This window comes from Marmota marmota, unplaced genomic scaffold, assembly GCF_001458135.2.
Source record: "Marmota marmota marmota unplaced genomic scaffold, marMar, whole genome shotgun sequence".
Taxonomy (NCBI): domain Eukaryota; kingdom Metazoa; phylum Chordata; class Mammalia; order Rodentia; family Sciuridae; genus Marmota; species Marmota marmota.
In genome coordinates, this window is record NW_026000294.1 from 7,156,367 (window position 1) to 7,165,268 (window position 8,902).

Consider the following 8,902-nt stretch of genomic DNA (forward strand, 5'->3'; position numbering starts at 1 on the left):
ATATATATATATATATATATATATATATATATATAATCATATATGGTTTTGGTGTGAACTATATTGTTATAATTTAAACGACTATTCATTTAAACAGTTATAAAGTAATCATTTAAGACTTTTAATCAGATTCAAATGTATGATATATCAAGATCATTGTACTGTCATGTGTAACTAAGTAAAACAAATTTAAAAAAAGAAAAATAAATAAATAAATAGGGAAAAAAGACTTTTAAATACATGTAAACCCTAATTTCTTCAAGACTTAGTTTCCCCAATTAATGAGACCTAACAAATATAAGAAAATTACCTTGATAGATAAGAGTAAATTAATGTTTTAGACTTTAGCTTATGTCAGTATATTAAAGTTTAAATAATTGGCTGCACTAACAAAAGACCAGGATGAATGTAAATTTCACAATTCAGCTTAGGTCTTTTTTTGATTTGTGAAGTCTGTTGAGCATGTAAAGGAAAGGAAAGTTGGGGAAGGGAAGAAGTAGGTCTCCTTTAATGTTAACAAAGGGCTTGGTATAGATCCCTTTTACTGTTCCTGTGTTATGAAGCCATAAAAATTTAGCATGTAGTTGATATTTGGTACAGCTGAGGGCTGTTGGACTCAGGTTTGGGGCCCAAGTCCTTGGTACAACAGTAGGGAGTTGCCAAAGCCAGATTCCTTCAGTCACCTTGAGCCTTCCTCCTGACACACACATCAAACTTTTCCCATATAGCAATTGATATTCAGTACTCCTAAGGGCTGTTGGGGTTAGGCTTTAGAACCTAGACCTTCAAACAGCATAAGAGAGTGGCCCAGGCAGGCTGGATTCAATTGTATTGGGCTTTTGTCTCTCCCTCATGCCAAATTTCTTCTGCATAAAGTGGACTGCAAAGGGCATGGCAGGCCTATGTTTGACAGGGTAGGGAAATGGCAGTCAGTTTAGCGATTCAGCCCATAGCTCACATGAGCCATTGGCTGGAGGTTCTCCCAGCCTTCAGAGGGAGGACCTTAGAAGTGCTGATGGATCACAGTCACTTTCCAGGCCTCATCAGCAGTTTAACTGACCATGGAGGAAGGGAATGGTTTATGGGGAAGTAGGGAATATTACCTTGCTTTTGGTTCCCAGTTAGGGAACCAATGCAATCAGAAGCACAAACTTTTTGAGATTCACAGCCACAAACCTCCTGCGACTTACTAAAACATTTATTTCCACACTTATAATATTTTTTTTAGTTTTAGATTTAGACCCTTTCCTCTGGTGTCCTGCTCTCCGTGCACATCAGAGGCAGTGCTTTTTGGCACCTTTAACTCAGTGCCTGACTGTTTAGACTCTTATATAATTGAATAAATGTCTGTGCATATAGAATTTCTTTCATACATTTTACCCCTGATAGAACAACTTTAACTGTAAGATTGTATAATTATCCAGAAAATCATTTAAAGACCAGATACTGTCAGTGAAACACCTTTTTCTTAAATAGGCCCATACCTATAGGTGGCCCATTTAGCCAAGATTTTTAAGAGACTACTAATAAGATCAATGTAATATGGCTCACATTTTAAAGGGTTAGTGACAGATATGAAAAACCAATGCTGACAGGCAAGAAGATTTTAAACAGAAAAACTTGTTTGTATAAACTTAATTTTTAGTTTGGATAGTGAAGGATACAGGGGAGGTGGAAGATTGGGTGCCACTGCAGCTAGCCTAGTTCTTTCCCCCAATTGCTGGCATGATTCTCAGAGTCAGGAGTCCAGGAGTGTTGACCCTGAGGCACCTAAGCTTTGGTGACATTGGGTTTAAATAAAATAGAATTTTATCATCCTGTGAGGTTTTATTATTTTTAGAACATGTATGGAAGGAGAATTTTTAACCCTCAATCATCTGGTTCTTAGTGAAGACTTGAAGCAAAGCAATCTTAAACTTTCCATTGAGCAACAATTTATGAAAACCATATTTATGCTTGTCCCATTTGTGTTAAATCTGATTCAGTCATTTTTAACTTAGGTTACTCATGAAAACCAAGTTTAGTTAACATTTTAAGCCATCTTTCCTGTTGAAGGAAAATCCTAGAAGAAGCAATGGACATTATACTTAAAACATTTAATAGAAAATGATATTTTCCATTGTCTGATCATCTGGGAAGAAAGAATGAGTTAGTGAATTTGAAGACATCATTATCTTTATTTATCCAATTTAAATTGAAGTTTTGAATTATGTGGATCAAAGGTATTTGGATCTATCTTTGAATTTTAGTTTATGAGTACTCTATATGTTGGTTTTGCCATATATACATTTATACATGTAGATAAGACAATACACAGAACAAACAAGTAAAGGCCTTATAGCTTTTTAAAACCTATTAGATTAAGAGTCAATCCTTGTAAATTGGTCTCTGAGCAAAGCTGAGTGTAAAAAAAAAAAAAAAAAAACTTTATACTTGGGTAAAATAGATCTGATCAGAAATTTTAATTTAGGCACGCAGAATCAAAATTATGAACTCAGAAATATAGAATTAAAAACCAAAATCCTGGAAAAAAAATGATATGGCTGTTAATTATTTCATTAAAAGTAACATAAGAGAATGAAGAGAAAGAGAGACACAGAGGGAGTGAGAGGGAGAAAGGGAGAACAAGCTTTCAAGTTAAAGAGACACCTTTTTTTCTTTAGTATTAGACCCCCTATTGAGCCCATTTGCATTTTTGCATTTGCCTTTGCCAGGGAAATTGTTGACTGGGGCTTTTATAACCTTAGCCTTTCCACTTGGTAATCAGGCCAGGTTTGTATGTAGAAAATTATGAAATATTATTAGAGGAGATGAGGAAGGTGGCTGGGTCAAAGAAAAATTGGGCCTTAGAGCTGGTGGTATTGGAGTTGTTTTTGTATGGCTACCAAGGCCAGTGGATGAGGGGGTTCCCTCCTAGTTGGAGGCATCCCAGTGCTTGGGAAGTATGGGGAGGCAGAGAAGTGAGGAGGCCCAGAAAACCTGAGGGGTTTTTGGAATTGGTTGCTTTAGTCATGGTTCCACGTGTGTTTTAGGGAGAAGGCAATGGGATAGTGCAGCGAGCCATTTTTAGTGATGAGACACATAGCCAGTGGGTGGTTTTATTTTGTTTCAGGTATGTTTGGTTAAGGAGTTTATAAGTAAGGTTGAGGGTATGGCACAGGTAGCTGATTTTAAGTTTAGAGACCACTGTAGCTCCAGAGGGAGTGAGAAGGAGGTATCATTAGGAGAGGAGGGGGAGAAAAGGAGCAGGTGGGGAAGATTGGTAGGGAGGCTATCTATGAAAGGTCATATGTGGAGGGCCAGGAAGGTCTGGATCAGGAGGGTTCTGGAGTATTGCACATGCTGGGAGTGGATGTGGGACATAAGGTGGGGGTGACAGATAGGGAAGAGGCTCATTTGTTGGATCAAAACCTGGGAAAGCCTCAGGATTACAGGGTTGAGAAAGGACTTTAGAGGCCTTAGTGGCTAGAAGGAGCTGAGCAGATGAACAGGAAGAGTAGAGATGGGTTGGAGTGAAGGGAAGAAAAAGCCTGAACAGAGAAGTTCTCTCCATTTCCTGGAGCACTTAGAGAAGTTTTGTAAGTCCCCGAGAATGTTAGGTTTGAAAGTGCCATTAGGTGGCTATTTGGAGCCATTATCTCAATCATATTGGGGCCATACTTGGTTGCAGAGAAAAATGAGTTTTTGTGCCTTCAGATCTGGAGTTAAATGGAGAAGCTTAAGGTGAGCTAGCATACATCCCAAAGAAGAGTTGTCGGGGGTGGGGGGATTTTGGATAGATTTTTTTTTCCATGGTGAGCAGAAAGACTGGGAGGAAGAGAGGAAAGAATTCTTGAGTCTCTAGTATCCCAGAAGCAGCCCACTGAGAGTCCTCAACTATTGCTGCTAGGAGTTTCTCGGCTTATCCCAGTGGAATTTGTTCTAAATGGGTAGTCCTGTGGAAGTCTAGACCCTGCAACAGGGTTTCCCATCTAGAGAAACTAGACTCTGTTATGCTCGAATTCGGAACCCCCAAAAGACCACCAGAGACCAAGATCGATGTAAGCAGCAAAGAGGTGTTTATTGCAAGCTAGCTTGGTCCTCCACACGCACACAGCAACTGGTGACGCTGAGAGGCCCCGAGCCCAGGGTTTGCAGCAGTTTTATACACTCTTTGGGGAAGGCAGGGACTTCACATACATCATAGCATCTCTTAGCAAATCATCACACACCACGGGAAAATCAAATAACAACTCTAAAGCATGATTAGCACATTCACTGGCGGGAACAAGTTGGGTAGGGGTGATTGGTTACTACAAGAGGGGAATTCGTTTGAACTGATTGGTTTAAGCCATGAGGGGAGTACATGCTGAACTACATGGTTTCCCAATTTGTTATCAACCACCATAAACTACTGGGAGGGTCATCTGGAATCCCAGGTATTTCCCTGTCTCATGCTGATTGGTGGCTGCTAGGGGATTGCTATGGATTCCCACCTAGCCTGACTGAGTCAGAGACACCTGGTGCAGCAGATCTCTCCTCTTATTTGTAGATAAACAACTCAGCAGGGTGGGTATGTGCCTAGGAGTGCTCTGTGGGTCTTTCCAAGGACAAGGGTCATGCCCTTTCCTTGGACAGGCTTTGCTCTGAGGTAGAGGCTGGTTTTTCAACTCTACTCCAGAAAGGAGACTCACTAGGAGCTAGTCCCTTTGGGACCAATTAGCCGGTGTTGAGTGAGTGGCTGTAGTGCTCCAAGGAAAGAAGGAGTTTTCCTGAGAGATTTGAGTGCCCTATTTGAATCAGGGGTTCACCAAAGCAGCTCAGATCCCCTGAGGGAGAGCAGGATCCATGGAAAGACATCCCTGATTCCTGGCCAGTACAACAATGCTAGGACAGAATGCTCAAAGAAATCTCTCTAGACAGAGTCTCATGTTCAAAAGCAAAGTTTAATGACAGGGAAAGCCTGCCAGGCTGCCCAGTAGAGTGGTGCAGCAGACAGAGTTGTTTTAAGAGGGTTTTATATCCTTTTAAATATAAAGGAATAAGAGGAATAAGAGCAAGTTAGGCATGGCCTTAAGTGTAGCTGCTAGAATTGACCTTGAATGCAGGTGGCTGGGCAATAACAGAACTTTGTATTTAGGGACCTTGATTGGGGGGTATGCGAACAGGGTATTTTAAGTTTCTTTCTTTTGGTGGTTTATAAGCCCCAGCCTGTGCCAAGAGGCAGTTCCAGAACCAAAATGGAGTCACCAACGTTCAGGATATCTCATTAGTAAGAGCAGAAGCTTTGGGGGAAAATAATTAGTTGATATGAGACACAAGTAAATGGAGGTGCTTGTGAGAATTCCATGAGTCTCCCAGTTCACCCATGATATCTATGACTGCAGTTCACTCAAAGAGGTCAAGTATCAAGGTAAAGTCAGAGAGATTTGTCACAAAGAAAAAAAAAGTGAAAAATTTTAGGAATAAGAAAACAATACCAAATGCAATAGGAAGATCCAACAAGATTGCCTGAAATGTGTCCTTTGTATTTTGAAATATCACTGTGATTTTCATGAAATAATTGGAACAGTAGTCATATTTTAAGAGCATGGAGGGTAAAAAATAGTGGAAAACTGTACATACTATATGGCCGACTTTTTGAAGAATCTTAAAAGAAAAAAAAAAAAAAGAATTTCATCAAGTAATCTCACTCCACACTACTTTGTCTGGCTTTCAAACTCATCCAGTCAATCCTCAATCAAATTCTTTAAACCTTTTTCCCATTTTTCAATACAGGGTGCTTCAGTTTAAAAATTAGTGCATACTGGCTGGGTGTGGTGGTGCATGTCTGTAATCCCAGTGGCTCTGTAATCCCAGCAGCTCAGGAGGCTGAGACAGGAGGATCCTGAGTTCAAAGCCAGCCTCAGCAAAAGTGAGGCACTAAGCAACTCAGTGAGACCCAGTCTCTAAATAAAGTACAAAATTGGGCTGGGGATGTGGCTCAGTGGTTGAGTGCCCCTGAGTTCAATCCCCAGTAACCCTGCTACCCCCCCCAAAAAAAAAATTAGTGCATATTAATTATCCAGAACACTGGAATTCATCATGACATATTCATACATGCATTTAATGTATTTTGATTGTTTGTGAAGAGTTATGGAAAATAGTAATCCTACAAAACAACCCCCAAAGAAAAGCAGAGAAACAATGCAGCTTGGGAGGAGAGAGGAGAAACTAACCAAGCATTAGCTTTCCAGTAAATCCTTTCCTGATAACAGTGGGCCAGAAGGAAGGAGCTGAATACTGAAACTCTGGGAAACAATAAATTCCAGAAAAAGAAATATCCATCCCTCACAGTCTGGATTCCTATCTTTCCAAGTAACAATGAGTCTCAACTTGACCTCCTGAGTTAAAAGTTTTAACCTACTTAACTAACCCCTGACTGTCTGAACTACACACCCACAAGTTCCAATGATAAAATCACCCTAACTGTACCCTAAAAAACCAAATCCCCTCTGTAACCGATGGTCATTTTCCCATCAAGAAAATGAGTCCCCATGCTGCCTGATTCTGGAAAGAACAATAAATGGCTTCACCAAATCTGTTGAAGTCTGCACCTGTCATTTTAGGCTGACAGTTTGTACCCCTATTATTCCTTTTAAACCATCCCTTCCCCTCCCCATGCTCCACTTCACTAATAAAGTACATTCTATATTCATGTTATATTTTTTCCTAGATTCTACATATGAAATAAAACATGTGATATTTGCCTTTCTGAGCCTGGCTTATTTGGCTTAACATGATTATATCCAGTTCCATTCTTTCCTGCAAATGACATGATTTTTTTTATTTCATGAATGGATAAATACTCCATTGTGTATACATACATTTTTTTATTCAATAATTTTTTGAGGGACACATCTGTTGATTCTATAACTTGGCTGTTGTGAATTGTGCCACAAAAATCATGGCTGTGCAGGTATCTCTATAGTATGCTGACTTTAATTCCTTTGAATATATACCAAAGAGGTGTATAACTGGATGGTATGGCAATTTTTTTTTTTCTGAAGACCCTCCATACTGATTTCTGTAGTGTCTGTATACCCCATTCCCTCACAAATTCACACATATATGGCTTCTGTCCATGTCACAAAGTTTAAACTTCATTTTTTGTGGTACTAGGGTTGGAATCCCTGGCCTCACACAGATTGGCAAGCATTTGATCACTGAGCTGTATCACAGTCACTCTCTGTGACCTGACTCTTGGAGTGAGCACCTGCTGACCCAGTGAAGAAAGCAGTCTTTGAGTCTTAGAGACACAAAAAATTCAGGGGTTTCTGATCTCCCATACAGAAATCCTAGAAAACTGGACCCTTACTTAGGATAGATCCCCATTATTGTGCCATCTGAATCTGAGCAGAAATGCAGAGTATCTCTTCTCACAGGCCAGCTTGCTAAGCAGAATCCAGATCTACTCTGTTCAGACTGCACACTTGTTTAGTAACAGAGCCTGCATTCCTTAGCTTGTTGGAATTCCTTCTTTTCAGCCTGTCAAAGGAGAGATTCCCCTCCCCCACTGAGCCATTGTATTCAGTGCTGGTATGCTCTATTATTATATCTGCTATCATTCTAAAAGCAATATTTCTGGATTTTACCCAGTCACAGACTCTCTTTGAGTTGCCCTCCAATGGCCTCTCCAGCTCATCATGAAACCAAACACCTGTAAATGCGGAGTTCTTCTACTCTGCCATCTTTTCCATCCTGGTTGCCCCTTTATAGTCAGGTAAAGATAGTAAAAATTTCCTGCAACTGGCATACTATCCTTCCTCCATGATTTTTCTCTTATCCCTTACTCTGCATGTCTCTGACATTCTGACAACCTGTGTGCTCTGGTGTGTCCTTCACCTAATCAAATACAATGCCAAACCTAAAAAGCAAGATAAAATCCTATCAACCTCCTTTATCCTGGGCTGGGATATAGCTCAGGTAGTAGAGTGCTTGCTTCACATGCACAAGGCCCTGGGTTCAATCCACAGCACAAAACAACAACAACAAAAACACACAAAAAAACAACCTATCCCCCAATTTTTTTCTGTATTATTTTTTATACTGTCACCATTATAACAATTATAAATAGCATAAAACATTTTTTTAAAATCAGGGATTGAACCCAGGGGCATTTAACCATCAGGCCACATCCCCAGCCTTTTTTAGAGAGAGAGAGGGTCTCACTAAGTTGTTTATGGCCTCGCTAAATTGCTGAGGCTGGCTTTCAACTTGTGGTCCTCTTGTTTTAGCCTCCCAAACTGCTGGGTTTACAGGTGTGCAACATCATGCCCAGTAAGTACATCAAGCAATTCTCCAAATGCCAATGGGTCTTGTCTCACCTAGTTTTTCCAGAGCATGACCAATATTTCTCATGAATATTCTACATGTCTCCTACAGGAATGGATACATAGTAGCATTCAGTAAATATTTGTTGTGTGATTACCAACTTCGTAAATTGGCTTTGGATTAATAGAACAAATATCATGGTCTTTCACTGTACTTAAGTCAGAGGCCTCATATCTAAAACCACAAGATCATCATATCAAAGGATACCTTGAGGTAAAGAAGGGAATCTCAGAAGTCCTTTTATTTAAAGCTTTTATTATCAATTTCTTTATTTCCTAGGGCTTCAATTTTGTTAGAAAACCTTCCTCCTTTGTCTCAGTTTCTCTGATCTACTCTGCTTACAAAAAAAAATAGGGTGGGGCTTGCTCATTGCTCAGTCAGTTCAGAATTCCTCTTGTTACTTTCTTTTGCTAGGTTTCCATTATTCTCTGAAATGGCAAGAATGAAATGAACCTAAGAGATCTTATAAATAGTGTGACCCCTTTCATTTTACAAGAAAAAGTGTTCTTCAATCAGATGGAAAATTCATGGCAGAGTCCATATGAGCATT

General features: G+C 39.8%; 1 long non-coding RNA gene across 1 annotated transcript in view; it reads right to left on the reverse strand.

The window, feature by feature from the left end:
• Nucleotides 1-7,464, reverse strand: part of LOC125614423 — a 101,117-nt gene extending 93,653 nt beyond the window's left edge. The window contains exon 1 of the long non-coding RNA XR_007345011.1: nucleotides 7,337-7,464. This is a non-coding gene — a long non-coding RNA (uncharacterized LOC125614423). The remainder of the gene's footprint in view (nucleotides 1-7,336) is intronic.
• Nucleotides 7,465-8,902: the final 1,438 nt, after the last annotated feature.